The following is a 17,281-nucleotide window of genomic DNA, read 5'->3' as shown; positions in this document are numbered from 1 at the left end:
CTCAAAACACATTCCAGCATATGCTGCTGCTGAAAGTTGTAATTATAAAATGGAGTTTTGCATTTTCTTGTTTTTATTATTATTATTATTATTATTATTATTATTATTATTATTATTATTATTATTATTGACCCTGAAAAACCTTCCTCTTGGATAAAGGAATCTCATTTTCCATTTAAGATGAAGCATTGGTTTGAAGAAAATTCCATGTTAGAAAGTGGAGCTGAGTTTAAAAGACAGGGCAATGAGTTGTAGAGGAGCAGTGTGTACTGCATGCTGCACTGACATTACTTGGCAATTCATACAAAATAAAAGAGGCAGGAGAATCTACAGCTGTGTATGTGCAGTTGGTCCTTAATCATTAGCAGTGACTTGTCTTCAGCTGAGAAAATAAATCTGTTTAAATTATATCACCTAATAAATATACTGAATGCAACAGATTGAAGAGTTCTTCTTTCTGTTGGGAAAAAAAAGATAAAAATGTTCAGTTTCTTTTCAACCCAAACTACAGGTGCATCTGGCTTGTTTGCAATTTTGCGGAGGGTAAGAAATATTTATTTTTGTGTGGACAAGCACTGGGCACTCAGGCTCCTCTCAGCTGCACGACCTTGCAACCCAAGCAGCAAAACAACAGATTCTGCATAGCTGGTAGCTGGAGACAAAATATGCTTACTGGCATGCAGGTTACAATCTACTGGGAAGATAATGGGGTGAGCAATTTGGTCTCTGGACTTGGGTGGAGTCTGCTTTTGCTGTTAAGCGAGCAGCCAGGTGACTTCAATGGTTGTGCTCTTAGACAGAGGCATGGTCACTGTTTTACAGGCACAGCTCCTTCTGTTACACATTCTGTGGTCTGACACCACAGGAACCAAGCCTTCAGCAGTGTGGTGTGGCAGAAACATGCTTTGACATATGCCACAGAAGATAACAAGTGGTGCAGTTTGCAAAACAGCATACAAGAAATGACCAGGAAGAAAGTAAACACCTACAAAGGCATTTCTGGGTCTCTTGGAAGACTCAAGGCAGTCCTGCTTCATGAGATCTCAGGCTGGATGGTGAGACAGGAGAGTAGCAGGGCACTATGTTATTTAGTATAACCCTCAACCTGATGTCTTGGCCTGTGTCTTAACATCCTTTGGATGGCCTCTCTTTCTCTGGAACTGAAGCATGTGGCTGACTACCACTCTGTTTCCCATATATCAAAGGTAGGCACTGTGATAGGAGACCAAAGGGATCTTGCTGACTCCAGTAATCAGGACTTTCACAGGGGATAAGTGTGCCTCTACCATTTTTGTTGCTGCCTAAGGCTTGTAAAAGGCTGCTCCAGCACCAAGTCCGAGATTACAAAAGCAGAGGGTTTCCCCTCCCCAAGTGGCATGCTTTCACAAGGATCCTTCACACATTTCAGTTAGTGCTGATCTAGTAGTTTTGTTGTGAGCTTTAGTAATCTTCTGAGGGTCTAGCTGCTAGCAGTGCTTTTCACTTAAGAGGAGAACATCTAACCCTGTGTTTTGAATGGCTGAAGTACAAGCTGCTGCTTGAGTCCTTTTGGTAGGATTTGGATACAGATTGTTCTGATAAAGTGCTGGAGCTGTATCTTTTTGTACTGTCCTAGTTCTCAGATGGTAATTTTACGTAATTCAAATGAAAAGAGATTCTGTGATAATTTCTAATTGTTACCCATGAAGCCTATTTGCATAGCCCTGGACACCCAAATAGGGCAGCTTTAACTAATATATCCTGCAGTTCTCAATGAATCGTTTGTATTAGAGTTTGCTGTCACATAGTCTGCTGAAGGAGCAGAATTGCAAGTAAAGCATTGTCAGTTCCAGTCCTGGCAGCCTGGTTATCACCCATCCGTTTTTTACTGTGTAACTGATAATTCAGCAGGTTTTGCTGAAGAAAGAGAATTTTTTCAGTTGCACTGAGATGTCATAAGTGCTTCAGATAATGACAGCTAAAAGCATCTACTGTGCTTGTACTGAAGCAAAGAAAAGCACTTTTTTCTTTCTTTTCAGGCCAGTGGTTCCCAGATTAACAATGTATGTTTGAACACACAGCCTCATTTCTGTAAGGGGATATTGCAGCTTAAATGTTTAACACTAGGGCACTGTAAACTCCAGCCTCAGCACAGGGCTGTTGCTACCAAATTAAAATAGTCCAGGAACAGCCTGTTAACACAGCAGTGTGCTTATCAATAAGAAAATTCAGCCCCTCCTACTCTAATGCCAAACTGGTCAGAACTTCTTAGAAGAAAGAAAAATCTCTGAATCTATGCAATATTTCACATCTGCATCCATTTGCTCCCTATAGGAAGGGGCAAAGTAAATGATACCAGACACGGATGCTTCCTCATGCAAACCAGCTGTCTCCTGCTCTGCAGTATCGCTCTCTTCTGACAGACTCATTCCATAAACTCTTGATTGTGGTGGACAGCAGCTTGGTGAGCATCTCACAGTCTCTCTCAGTCTCACTAGTCTGAATTTGGCAAATTAGTAAGTCTTTGGAGCAAACTCATGTCTGTTATTAAATCAGTGAAAATGATTACTTTTTTTACACCTGCAATTTTAAAACTGACTCTTAGAGCAATGAAAGTTAATTGCTACCTTTGAATTTTTACTATGCTGTTAGGACTATTAAAAACAAAAATTATGGCATGGAGAGGAAGAAAAAAAAAGTATGATATCTAGCCTAACGTTTCTTTTTTGTCCTCTATTCTTGCCTCATTATATAATAACTGACCATCAGAGAGGTGTTCCAGTAACATCTGCAGTTGCACCTTTGTTTTCCTTAATCAAGCAATTTACTGTATCCACTGATACAGTATAATCAACCTGTGTCTTTGGCAGAGCAGCACTGGAGAGCTGAATCTGAAGCCCCTGCAACTTTACCACTTCCGGAGATGCCTGCAATTGAGCTTCATATGTACAAAGTGTTTGGAGATTCTTGATTATAATATCAAGAATCTTGTTTATCTTGTACAATTTCTGAAATAGTAATTTCAAATACACTGAGTTGTTGTTTTTTCCAAAATGAAAGCCTGAACACAATAGTTTGAATTTTATCCATGTTGTAGCAATAAAAAGACCTGGCAGAAGCTGGTACAGGTAGAAACAGATTTCTGATCATACCCTGCTGTACTCAACCCTTTCATTGAGGCAGGTACAGGACACAGCAGTAAGGAAACAAATTCCCACAAATTTGGGTTTTCCCACAAAGTTATTTCATCTTTTCCACAATAACTAATTCATTCACATTTAAGTGGGACCCTTTCCATTACCCCCAAAAGCAATTAACAATTGAACTTGCAATGAAGTCTGACGTAAACCACACTTTATTATTTAGCACCATCTCTGAATACCAGATGGAGCTCTTTCAACCATTTTTGCTTCATAAGCATTTGGGGATGACAACAGATCTTAAAAGAAAAGCCAGAAATAGGCTTGAAAAAGCTGGAATAAATAATTTTGCTTTATGCTTTACATCCAGAATCAGTAAGTTGATTCATTATTTTAATAAAATGATAACCTGTAGTTTCTTAGTAGGCTTGTGGTAGGATAGTGAGAATAGAAATGAAATGCATCTCCAGAAGTTTCCCTAACTTATCTATTTTAATTCCATTTTCTTAGGAATTGCTCATATTCATAACTACTCTGAAAAATATTGACAAGCTGACATTTAATTAAAAAGTACGCAGCATTGCTGTTATTCCATTGCATGGGGAAATTAAATGCTGATTTCACACTCATTTAACATTGCTTTTCCAGCCTGCTCTTGTAACTGACATTTCTGCCTTTCCTCTGGGTATCTAAAGCCAGTATCTGAACCCATCAAGTTTGGACATTCTAGAACAATGTAGGCATATTCCAACTCAGAAATAAATTAATAGAGAGTATATTAATAGTATCAGACACAATTATAGGTCTGTGCATATGGATTTATAGAAGGGGAGAAAACACAGCGCCTGGTTTGCTAGAGCAACTTTTGATCTCATTTTCAAAGTTCTTAGAATAGATGGCGTACTGATATTGTTGTCAACAGTAACCAATAACCTCATGGAGCAGTGTAGCTTCAGATAAAATGAAATGCTGAAGAGAATTTTGTGTGCACGAGTAAAAGCTGTTTTTTTTTTTTTTTTTTTTTTCTTCTGATTTTTTTTCCCATTGCACACTGTGTAAGTCGGTTGTCTGTGATTGAAATGGAGAGAAGACATTGCATTGACATGTAGTTCCCACTTTGGAGTTGCAATAATTCATGTACATATATGATTCATACAGATTATATATTGTATAAATGTGATATAAGGTTGCTGGGTGATTTGGGGGTGCCCTCAGGTTTTGTATCTTTAAAGAACAAATGGTGTTACTTCCATCTCTGCATATGATTTTAAAATTCATCTTTTTCCTTTTGTATTTGTAATGAATAACACTAATAAATAATGGATGGTCCATAACATTTGCTCAAAACGCAATAATCATCCTCAACAAAAGAACATCCACGTTCCTTTTCTTACTGATTCACCTTGTCTTGCAGTTGTGGACATGGCTTTCCCATGTAATTTGCTGGAGGTCAGGTTTGTGGGCTCTCTAGGTGAAGGTAATTAATCGCATTTTAACAGTGGTAGCATTGCATAGTGGAATTACCTCTGTGAAGGATTTAAGCTTTTTTTGTCTGATATTGCAAAGCGTTTTGCTATATCAGTTCCTTTTGGATGCAGTGTGTGCCATCTTGTGGACAAGGCACGCTATGTGAGAATCCTTGAGACATTTAAAGATTAGCGTATTTTGGGTGTATATCATAAAATTGCTTAGTGCAATATGTAAAATAGTAGAAGTTTGTAGCTCAGTGCAATAAAACCCTCTTCTGGGATGTTGGTTTGGTAATTGAAGTTACTTGAGTTGGCTTGATTTCCTTAATTCTGAGGAAGCAGAAATTCTTTTGCTAGGATGCGAGTTACTTGCTACCATTTTTGAAATTATCAAATGTAAAATTCTTTTCTATTTTCTTCTTGAATTAAATGTAATGACCTAGAATTATGTTAATCTGGGAAAAAAACAGAAATAATCCTGAGAAACATCTGTTGAAGCAGCATAATTGCTACATGTTAACATTAATAAAAAGTAAACAATTTTAGAAATGTCTTTGCTATGAAAGCAAAAATATTCTTATCAGAGATATAAGTGACTTCTACAAATATTTGTAATATAAAGTTCATTTATCACTAGTCTTTATTTACCCATACTAGTTTATTTGGTGCTTTCTTGGTGGAAAGCAAGTGACAACCCTTAAGATGGTGCTCAGTGACTGGAAAGTCCTTTCCAAAAGCAATATTGATTTGTTTTACAGAGAAAACTGTAAAACCCCAACATCTGTCAAAATATGATGCTTTCTGAATTAGATTCCTTCCCTTTTCTTGCAGAGATCACTGAGATCAACAAATCATGTCCTATAAAAGTCCTTTAGTGGAGCTAGCTCGTTGTCTGTTTTTTCTAAAATTTAAAATAAGGTGAATTTATGGTGAGTGTTTTCAAAAACAATTATTTAAAATGCTTTAGCATAGATGCCTGCAAAAGTGAAGTTTTTGCTGTTAATTTAAAAGTAGGATTCTAATAGGAAAAAGCCTCAAATAAGATGATTTATGTGAAAATGTAATTTGGAGTCAATCAGAAGCAATTTTGTTTTAAAAAAGACTTATTTAAATTTGATTTCATGAATGAAAATTGCTGGACAAATAAAGTAGTGTCAATCAAATTCTTATTAAAGAAACTTTAAAGGTCATTGTGCTGATGGTCTGCAGGTAAGCAGAGTCATTTCTAGCTGCAGAGTGGATGTTCTCATTAATTGGTCATGCAGAGATACTGGAAAGGTGGCTGATTAATAAGTTTTCCAACTGTTCATCTATAACAGAATTAGTGCTACAGAGATAAAAGCAGCTTCTGCTAATAGGTTGTTGCCCAGCATTGCCAGGCACATCTGAAGTACTGAAAGCTATCGAGCAAGTGGCAGAGCAGCTGGTCCAGATGGCACTGCTGTTGAGATATATGAATGTGGGGAGCCTAAGCTGGTAAGGAAGCTCATGACTTACAAAACAAACATGTAGAACCAAAAACTAGTGCTGCAATAGCTGAAGTTACTAACATCGCCCATCTATATGGCAAGAAATGAGGTCACTGTGTGATAATTATAAAGGGTCTGTACTTGCTGACGGATGCTGAGAGCTTCTTTATGAGCTGGACTAAATTGAGTCAGGAGTTTGCAGAGAAACCATTTATTTTTAGTTACTGGAGATTCTGTTCTGGTTGTGTCACTGATTACATGATCTTGCTGTAGTGAAAGATCCAGAGGAGCTTTGGATAGAATCACAGCGTGGCTGAGGTTGGAAGGAGCCTCAGGGTCCATATGCTCCCTCCTGCCCCAGCAGGGCCACCCTGAGCAGGGGGGCCAGGCCCATGTCCGGGTGGCTTTGGGAGATCTCCAAGGAGGAGACTCCACAGCCTCTGTGGGCAACCTGGGCCAGGGCTCCGGCACCTGCACAGCACAGAAGTCCCTCCTGGTGCTCAGAGGGAGCCTCCTGTGCTCTGGTTTGTGCCCACTGCATCTAGGCCTGGCCCTGGGCACTGCTGAGCAGAGCCTGGCTCTGTCCTCTGTGCACCCTGCCTTCAGGGATTTGTAGGCATCAGTGAGATCCCCCTGAGCTTCCTCTTCTTCGGGCTGAGCAGGCCCAGCTTAGTCAGCCTCTCCTCACAGGAGAGATGTTGCAGTCCCTTCATCATCCTTGTAGCCTTATGTTGGACTGTGTCCAGTATGTCCATGCCCCCCTTGTACTGGGGGGCCCAGGACACAGGACTCCAGGAGTGGCCTCACCAGTCATGAGCAGAGGGAAAGGATCACCTTCCTCCACCTGCAGGTAACACTTTGCCTAATGCAGCCCAGGAGTCCATTCACCCTCTTTATGGCACGGGCATGTTGCTTGCTCATTTTCAACTTGGTGTACACCAGGACTCCCAGGTCTTTTTCTGACAGGCTGCTTTCCAGATGGGTGGCCCCCAGGACATCCTGGTGCTTGGGGCTGTTCCTTCCCAGGTGCAGGACTTGCACTTGTAGAAATTAGGTTGTTGGCTCAGTTCTCCAGCCTGGGCAGGTCCCTCTGGATGGCAACGCAACCCTCTGGTGTATTAGAATCTATGTATACAGCAGATCAGTCAGCTCTCAAAATCCTAAAGTGCTTTCAACCATCACATGCGAGGGTTTCTGGTTCACTTATTTTTATTACTGATGTTTGTAAGGATATTCAGTTGTTGACTGATTGCCCTGCACATCACAAAGGATTAGTCTGAAAAGACAGAAGATTCATTTCAACTGAGGAGTGTCCTGCACATTTGGTGTCCATATGTAACAAGCTACTGAAGATAGCCAGCAAATTTGGTGAAGTGCTCTCTTAACATTTAAGAATGAATGATGAGATTGTGTTTCACCATAATCAGTCATCATTTTGGTTAAATGGGTATAAATCTCCCCATTGCTATCACTGTTTTAGTCTGCAGTTATGATGCTTGTGCTGATTTTGTGTCCAGCTGGTAAGATTTCTGGTTTGCTGCTTCCTGCAGACAAACAGTATTTAATGAGAAGATAAGATATCTGAATTGCTGGAACAGGAACTGACATCCTTCCCAGCTGAGTGTTGGCCATTTAATTTATATATAGACTTGAGAGATTCCCTGAAACACCTTTAATGAAGGCACTGCTGCCAGAGATGGGGAATTGAAATATTAAATATTATCTCCAAGGCATTCTTAAATAATGTAACATGAGTTATAACAGCTGGCAACTATAAGCTAAGACAGAATTTAATAGCAATAATTTCATATTTGCCAGATCCACAGCAGTATTACTAGAACTACGTTCAAATGTCTGTAGCATGGGAGGAGCACAAGAAAAATGCCTTTCAGCATCCACCTTTACATGTAATGTGTGTGGTTGATGCTGGACCAGAGTTGCAGAGAAGTGGATATTCGAGGCCTTAAATCTCATTGGATAACTATGAATTTTAGCAACAAAGTCTTAATATCTGTCTGTGTTTCTCAATCTCTTGCCTACAACCCAACAAGGCTGTAATAATTCTGAAATCCAGACAGCAGTTGTATGAAAGATTATGATGTCAGAATTGTACATGGGAGAGTACTGTGCTATTCCTTACTCACTTTAGATCCACAGTTTGATCAAAGCAATGCATTAACATAAATGGCTGCTACTGTAAGTAAAACCACTCAATGCTCAAATGTAAGTAGATCAGTTGTTTCGGTCATCAGAAGTAACATGAGCCAGCAGACCTGGTGTACAGCCAAGATGCTACCAGCAGCTTGGCCAAACAGCAGGAACAGTGAGAAGATGTGATTTCTGTGCTGCTTTGTTCAGGAGTAGCATCACAACAGTTGAAGTTGTGCTTCAGTTCTGCCTGCAGGAAAAATAATCATGCAGCTTTATTTTGAAGTCATATCCTTCCTGTACTCTGTCAGAGGAGTGGAAAGATGAATTTGAAAGTTAAAGGTTTGGAGAATTTTCCTCTCTGATTTCTGATGACATTGTTTGTTAGTCCATCAAATAATGGATGATTTAATGGGGAGAGAGCCAACACTATTAAATATAAAGATTTTCTTATCATAACACTTTTCCTTTTGGGTACCTGTACTAGGAGAATCACTACTGGCAGTGAATGGTTCTCCTTGTCATTATTTACAGGAGGTGTTCTGGGAAAAATAAATGTATCATTCCCTCTTTTGACATCACATCACTGTGCCACTTTCTAGGGGAGATGATATGATTTACAGGCTTGAATGTTTTACTTCATTGCAAAATAAAGTGTTTTGCAATCTGGCAGCTGTTATGAGCTGTAAGCATGATAAAATAACACTACGGGAGATGGAAATTAAGCAGAAAGCAGCACTAAAAGGACAGCAGAGTATTAATATTAGATTTAGATCAATTTAGCGGAGCTGTCACACAATTCTAATTGTGGAGGATCACTTGCAGTTTCAGACTAGCTGTGCTATTTTCTGTTTCACTTAAGAAACTCAGTGTTTCCAACCCTTCATAACCATGTTGCCCAACATATTACCAGCTTTCAGAGAAGTGAAATAAATCATTATCCTATACAGTCATGCTAGGCCAGGCACGTACAATGAGGAGGGTGTATACTTGGAAGAGAAGGAAAAGCATGGCAGGAGGATAGCAGATGCCTGGTGTCAGGAGCTGCTGGGATACCTTCCTCTAAGGTGACCTCACCAGAAAGGTTGACAGGCTGTGGCAATGTTCTGTGGAGGTGGGTGAGGCACAGGGTGAAGAGACCTGACCTGAGAGCAGTTCAAAAGTTCAAAACTTTTAAGACAGTTCACCCTTTTCATCCTGTTGGTTTCCAGCACCAGGGGAAGTGTAAAAGACACTGGAAGAAAATGGGAACTGAGAAATAAGACAGCTTTACGCAAGATATTGTGTCTGACAGGTCACTTGAAGCTACCACTTATCTGTCATATGAAGGTGTTGTTTTATTTTCTCTATCACTTCCACGTTGGTATGGAGCAATACTTGTTTTGACGCATTAACCTCAGCAGTGAGATCATCAGTCACAGGGTATTTCTCCTCATGGAGCAGTTCCTGAAAGGGAGGGTGTATTTGGGGTTCTCTGTTGTCTTTTTCCCTCGTCCTGCTGCCGTGTATAGAATTTATTTGGGGGTAACTTAAGCTGAAGTTATTAATGCCCAAATCAACATTGCAAAGCAGTGTGCACTCAGTGAACCCACTTCCTGGCAGTCTTCAAACCACAGCTCCGCTCGTTTCCCACAAACACACTGCACAGTGCTGTCAGATGAATTTGGCACTCAGAACGTAAGTCTTCAGTAACGGCACATATTGGTACACTGTTGGTTAATATTCACCCAAGCAGAAACAATATCTAGGCCTTTCTCTGCAAATTGATAATTACTGCATTGTTAGCTTTGAATTACTTTAATTATCGTTTCTATAGCATTGCATGAAAGGAAGTCTATTATGGCAGCACTTGGCTGTAAGTATTGTAGATATTTTTATGTGTATATGTTGTTAGAAGTAGCTTGTGGAATAAAACCAAACTCATCAGCAATCAGAAAGCAAGAACATTGCTATAGATTGGGTTTTGAAAGTGACAAGCTCTTTAACCCCGAGCTAGAAATCAAATTACATAATTGCAATTTGTACTATGGTCCCCTCTCCCTCTCCCTGTCCCTTTCCCTCCTTTTTTTTAATTTTTTTTTTTTTTAACGCAGATGCATTATTTCTTAAATCAGATGAGACTATTAGCTTACCAGTTGAACATTAGACAAAATGGGGGTGGCATTTGTAAAGATGTGTGCTTGTCTAAAATATATTTTCCAGAAAGTCATCCAAATTTGTCTGGAAGTAGTCAAAAGATGTAGAATCTCACAGAATCTCATATGTCTTTTGTCAGTTTCTTCTAGTGGCTCATCAGTTAAGTGCTGAATGGAAAACAAGTCGTTAACCATCCCAGCTTTGACCTCTGAACATAGCTTTTTACTCTACTTTTCTCTTTGATTAAAAAGCTCCTTACCCCCGTACCTTCCTTCTCATAATTCAGTGAGTGCTTTTAGACAATAATTTTCTAACCTTGAAGAAATTTTATTATTCCATAATTAAGAGTAAATACACAGAGTAAATACTGATCTTCACGTCAGTATTGTTTAATTAGGGAGAAACATAAGAAAAACCTGTGTATTCCATATGCTGATTATTTTGACAAATATGTACAATAAAACTTGTTTAATTTAGTTTACTTCCTAGATTTTTTAATCAAAATTCTTTAGAAGTAACAACCTAGCAGAACAGTATTTTGATAATGTAAAGAAAAAGGTCAAGACAGGAAGAGATTGTGTGAACTTATTTAAATAATTACAGGAAAGGCTAACAAAACTGGATAGGATTTATATTGGCATTATGCACAAAATAACATTAAAAAGAACTTAGCTCACAGGTGAGCTAAATGAGCTGTGAGGTTCATGGAAAAGATTTAGAATTAGTAAAATCAGTGCTAAGCACTATCAGTTTACTTAAAATTCAAACTCTGCATTCTCAGGCAGTCAGCATTCCCATTGGCAGAAGCTTAATTTTGATTAAGTACCATTTGACATTACAAATGTAAGTAATTTATTCTTCATTGTCATTGATCCTATCTGGAAGTTCAACCCCTGGGGGCTTTGAGATATTCTTTCAACGCATTGATGCTTCCAATAGTGAATGATGTAGAAAGGACCATTTTGGATTTTTGGTTTCATTTGGTTCACTACTTTGAACACAAATCATTCAAAATATTTGCTGTCCTTGGTGTTGCACTTCTAGATGGCACTGCTGTATTGCTTTTATTTTCTAATCCTATCAAACTTACCTGTTTCTCTTTTAAAATATTTATATAGTGAAATGCAAACCTGTGGGTGGCTTAAATTTTAGCTGTTGTGTAGATCAGGATATTGACCAAAATGTCCATCTTTATATTTCTTGTGCTAAATGTTCACAGTGTGTTCAGTTCTTGTTCTGTTTGTTTTGCAACTTGAATCAGCCACTGTAGCAGTGAAAAATACATAAAACATTCTTTAAGGCTATTTGACTTAATGCCATCTACCTTGCTTTGCATGTAAATCTGTGCATCAACCTTGCTTGCAAGTCTAAAAATGCAACCTAGTAAAAATCTCCTTAAATATCTAGTATTATTGAAGTGATCAAAAGTAATCTGAGATTTTTTTAGACTTCACAAATTACTACACACAAAATTACTACAAAAACCAACTGTATGTGTGCAGATCCTACAATTTCCAGGCAGGAAAAAATAAGGTGACATTAAAACTTGTTTACTTCTTCTGCACATTGAACGTACATCAACTTCTCAGCTTCATTTAGTTTCTTTGGTGGAAACTGACCAAATCAAAAGCTAATAAATCTAGCACCTATTCTAAGGCATTCATTTTTGGGGTTAAACTGACATCTACTGGTGTCCTGTAATAAATTACATGCCACTAGTGTGTGAACAAAACATATCATAGAATCATAGAATCATAGAATATCCTGAGTTGGAAGGGACCCTTAAGGATCATCAAGTCCAACTCTTGACACCGCACAGGTCTACCCAAAAGTTCAGACCATGTGACTAAGTGCACAGTCCAATCTCTTCTTAAATTCAGACAGGCTCGGTGCAGTGACCACTTCCCTGGGGAGCCTGTTCCAGTGTGCAACCACCCTCTCTGTGAAGAACCCCCTCCTGATGTCAAGCCTAAATTTCCCCTGCCTCAGCTTAACCCCGTTCCCGCGGGTCCTGTCACTGGTGTTAATGGAGAAAAGGTCTCCTGCCTCTCGACACCCCCTTACGAGGAAGTTGTAGACTGTGATGAGGTCTCCCCTCAGCCTCCTCTTCTCCAGGCTGAACAGGCCCAGTGACCTCAGCCGTTCTTCGTACGTCTTCCCCTCCAGGCCTTTCACCACCTTCGTAGCCCTCCTCTGGACACTCTCCAACAGTTTCATGTCCTTTTTATACTGTGGTGCCCAGAACTGCACACAGTACTCGAGGTGAGGCTGCACCAGCGCAGAGTAGAGCGGGACAATCACCTCCCTTGACCGACTAGCGATGCCGTGCTTGATGCACCCCAGGACATGGTTGGCCCTCCTGGCTGCCAGGGCACACTGCTGGCTCATATTCAACTTGCTGTCTACCACGACCCCCAGATCCCTCTCTTCTAGGCTGCTCTCCAGCGTCTCATTGCCCAGTCTGTACGTGCAGCCAGGGTTTCCCCGTCCCAGGTGCAGGACCCGGCACTTGCTCTTATTGAACTTCATGCGGTTGGTGATCGCACAGCTCTCCAACCTATCCAGATCCCTCTGCAAGGCCTTTCCACCCTCATTCGAGTCCACAACTCCTCCAAGTTTGGTGTCATCAGCAAACTTGCTCAAAATACCTTCTATTCCTACATCCAGATCGTTTATAAAAATATTGAAAAGTACCGGCCCTAAAATGGAGCCTTGAGGGACCCCACTGGTGACCGCCCGCCAGCCTGACGCAGCCCCATTTACCATAACCCTTTGGGCCCTGCCCGTTAGCCAATTGCTCACCCATCGTATGATGTTTTTATTTAGCTGTATGGTGGACATTTTGTCCAGTAGGATCCTATGGGAAACCGTGTCAAAAGCCTTGCTGAAGTCCAAAAAAATCACATCAGCTGGTTTCCCTTGGTCCACCATACGGGCGATCTTATAAAAGGAAATCAGGTTAGTTAGGCAGGACCTACCCTTCACAAACCCATGCTGGCTGGGACCAATGACTGCTTTGTTCCCCAGGTGCGCCTCAATAAGTTTGAGAACCATCTTCTCCATGATTTTACCAGGCACTGACGTGAGACTGACAGGCCTGTAATTGCTAGGGTTTTCTTTCTGACCCTTCTTGAAAATCGGCACAACATTTGCCAGCTTCCAGTCTACCGGGACCTCTCCAAATTCCCAGGATCGTTGAAAAATAATTGAGAGAGGTTCTGCGATGACGTCCGCCAGCTCTTTCAGCACCCAGGGATGAATCCCATCCGGACCCATGGACTTGTAGGGATCCAGGTGGAGTAGCAAATCCTGCACACGTTCAGGGTCGGTTGGGAGTTAGTCATACCCACCGTCCTGGTCCTCCAGCTCAGGGCACCCTGGGTCCCGAAGCCCATCATCGGCATTGAAGACAGAGGCAAAGAAGGCGTTAAGCGTCTCTGCTTTGCCTATGTCATTGTCTGTGAGGAGACCTTCCCTATCAAGGAGCGGCCCTATGTATTCTTTAGTTCTCCTTTTTCCATTCACATATCTAAAAAAAAACTTTTTATTTTCTCTCACAGACACAGCCAGCTTCAACTCTAGGTGTGCTTTGGCCACACGAATTTTCTCCCTACAAACACGAACAGCATCCCTGTATTCTTTCCATGACACCTGGTCCTTCTTCCAGTAGCGAAACACTCTCTGTTTCCGCCTAATCTCCATTAGAATGTTCCTGGTCAGCCACGCTGGCCTCCTGCCCCGCCTGCCTGACTTGCGATATTTAGGAATTGCCTAATCTTGTGCTTCTAGGAGGCATCGCTTAAAGAATGACCAGCACTGGTGGACATCGAGGCCTTCAAGAGCAGTTTCCCAGGGGACCTTGCTGACTAGTTCTCTGAGCAGCCTGAAGTCCGCTTTCCCCATATCTAGGGATGAGGTTTTGGTGGCACTTTTCCTTCTGTCACCGTAAATTTTGAACTCAACCACTTCATGGTCACTATGACCAAGGCGGCCACCAATCACCACGTCTCCCACCAGACCCTCTCTGTTTTCTAGCAACAGGTCTAGGAGGGCTCCTTTCCTAGTTTGCTCCGTTAGCACCTGCACCAAGAAGTTATCATCTAGGTGCTTCATGAACCTCCTGGACTTGCTCGTGTCAGCCGTGTGGCACTCCCAGTTAACATCTGGCAAGTTGAAGTCCCCCATAAGGACAAGGGGAGTTAATCTCGAGGCCTCTCTTAGTTCTGTAAAGAATAATTTATCGGCGCTATCGTCCTGGCCAGGTGGTCTGTAATAGACTCCCACAACGACATCCCCTTTATTCGTTCGTCCTTTGATCCTTACCCAGAGGCTCTCAACTTTGCCATTGCCGACCTGAAGCTCCACACAGTCCAGCCCCTGCTTCACATACATCGCCACCCCACCACCTTGCCTACCCTGCCTGTCCCTCCTGAAGAGCCTGTAACCATCTATCGCAACACCCCAGTCACAGGACTCATCTCACCAGGTTTCGCTTATGCCGATGATGTCGTAGTTGCGGGACTGGGCCAGGACTTCTAGCTCATCCATTTTATTCCTCATACTGTGTGCGTTCGTGTAGAAGCACGTCAGGTGCGTCTCCTTACACTCAGCACCTTGTGGATCTGACCGAAGGACCTCACTGGCACACAGCCCCTCTGATTCTAGCGTACCATCCCTTAGGTCTTCACCGGCGTGCCTGGTTTTAGCCCCTTCCCCCTTCGACTCTAGTTTAAAGCCCTATCTATCAGCCCTGCCAACTCCTGACCAAAGATCCTTACCCCTCTCCGAGAGAGGCGCATCCCATCCGGTGCCATCAGGCCCGGTGTAGCATAGACCTTCCCGTGATCAAAGAACCCAAAGTTCTGCCGGTCACACCAGTCTCGAAGCCACGAGTTTATGTGAACAGCACGCCTTTCAGCTTCGATCCCCCCTATCGGAAGGACAGAGGCAAACACAACCTGTGCCCCTGATCCTCTAAGTAGTCGCCCCAAATCCCTAAAGTCTCTTTTGATCGCCTTCGAACTTCTCGTTGCTACTTCATCGCTACCAGCCTGAAAGACCAGTAGCGGGTAGTAGTCAGTGGGCCGTACCAGGCACTTGACTTTCTTGGCAAAGTCTCTGACCCGAGCCCCAGGGAGGCAACAGACTTCTCTGAGGGTTGGGTCCGGTCGGCATATCGGTCCCTCTGTATATACAATATACTGTGTACTTTACTGTTTCGTGACGCTGTCAGATGACTCAGCAGGGTGGAGAAAAGCCTAATAGCCGAATGCCAAGGGTGAGGCTGCTTCGTGCATCATACAACCAGAAAGGTGACAGACCTACGTAAATTTTCTGAATTCGTCATGTGGCCTTTCTTCTCTTTTGTTTTTTTTTTTTAACAATTAAATATATCGTCTTCAGAACACAGCTCACGGAGTGGGGGAGATGATCAAGATTTCTCTCCATTTCTAGCTGTGTTTCCTCAAGCATGAAATGAGTTCATGCTGCGTGTCCCCACCCAACCACTTGGTCTACTGTGGTGGACTCCAGGAAGAGTGGGTCAAGCTGTCCCTTGCTTCACTCTGCATCGCCAGAAAAGGACTGGAAAGGGAGGAACTGGTAAATGGTGCGATAGGTGGGCAGGATGAGGGGTAATGAGAGGAAATAACACTCGTGCACTGCTAAACTGACGCTGTTAGTGGCCTAACCACCAAGCTGCATGTGGACATTTTGTAAGAAGAGTGGTAGGGCAAAATGGAACATTGTTATTGGGGTCTGCAGAGAGGGGTAAAAGCTGTAGCATGAGGCAGCCTGTGATGAGATATAAGCAATAAATACAGCACTGGCAGTAAGAAGGCTTTCAGATGAGGCTCATGCCTTACTGCACCCCAGGAGAAGTGTTTAGTCCTGGCTTCTCTCTGCTGTGGCTTCTAAGCTGCTCACATTCATCTGGCAAAGGAGATTCAGTTACAAAGAGCACAGTTACTCCAGTTTTAGCAAAGCCAGGGCACCAAGGCAGAAATTACACATATCCTGCTTCTGAGATAAATATCATGACCTATTATGTGATTTCTTGACAATGATGAAAAGTTACTCACATGTAAGTCACGTTCTACCCTCTGGGTCAAATGCTAACAAGCAGGAAGGACTGACTGCTGCCAAATCAAAACAAAAGCAAAACCCACCACTTTTTTTTATTATTATTTTTTTTTAAACAGAATTGGGGGCGAGGAGTATTCATGCTGGCAGAGCCCTTGTACATCACTATCTGATCAAAACCCTGCATACACATACCTGTAGGCAATACGGTAGTTCCCTCTGACTGCAGAGTTGACTCTTGGGCATCTTGTCACTTGGAGTGAATGCACCTTTTGTCCTATGAAACTTGAATCCTGGCTCTGGGATGGGCTTGAATTGAAGCTTTATATGTGTTACCTAGGGCGAGGGCCAAGAAAGGTTTTAAGCACAAAACTAAGACTTCAACAGATTTTAGATACTTTCAGACAAAAGGCGTACCATAGAGTCCTTGCTGAGCCCTGGGGGGTTGGTGACTCCTTCCAGTCCAAAGCAGATTGAAGCACTTAAATAACAAATCTTGCCAACTGGCTCATTTAAACTGCAGGGGTGAAGCAGAAGCAGTTCTTGGTGAATCCCTTTCAGGGATCTGGCCAGTAATGATTTCTGTCTTACCTTGGCACATATTTTTGAGCGGTTGGGTTGGATGGATGAAGGAGCAACAACCTCTGTAGCTTCCAAAGGCTGAATCCAATTAATTGCTTCTAAGAGCCCCAGTTAACATCACTGGATCTGTTGGAAGGTTTTTTTTGATAATTTTCTTTCTGTTTTGTCACATGCAGCATTGGCTGAAAGAGATGGTCCTGGTAAAACAAGCATATAGAGGAATTAGGGGAAGGATTTATTTTAATCTCTTGTGCTAGAAAATGGGCAGTCTGGCAAT

General features: G+C 41.9%; 1 protein-coding gene and 1 long non-coding RNA gene across 4 annotated transcripts in view; one reads left to right on the top strand and one right to left on the bottom strand.

Moving 5' to 3' along the window:
• LITAF (lipopolysaccharide induced TNF factor) overlaps positions 1–17,281 on the top strand; it is a 75,790-nt gene that overhangs the window by 41,068 nt on the left and 17,441 nt on the right. The gene's annotated exons all lie outside the window — the stretch shown is intronic.
• Positions 6,259–17,175, bottom strand: LOC311444908. 2 transcript variants are annotated; one of them, XR_014698123.1, is made up of 3 exons: positions 16,840–17,175; positions 16,618–16,758; positions 6,259–7,333 (listed from the first exon to the last, which is right to left on the bottom strand). It is a non-coding gene; the product is annotated as an uncharacterized lncRNA (long non-coding RNA). The 2 variants fall into 2 exon arrangements; XR_014698124.1 differs by lacking the exon at positions 6,259–7,333 and adding an exon at positions 8,956–9,651.

This window comes from Aythya ferina, assembly GCF_964211825.1.
Source record: "Aythya ferina genome assembly, chromosome: 15".
Taxonomy (NCBI): domain Eukaryota; kingdom Metazoa; phylum Chordata; class Aves; order Anseriformes; family Anatidae; genus Aythya; species Aythya ferina.
The sequence above is the reverse complement of the archived record's forward strand: the minus strand, read 5'-3'. Positions and strand labels throughout refer to the sequence as shown.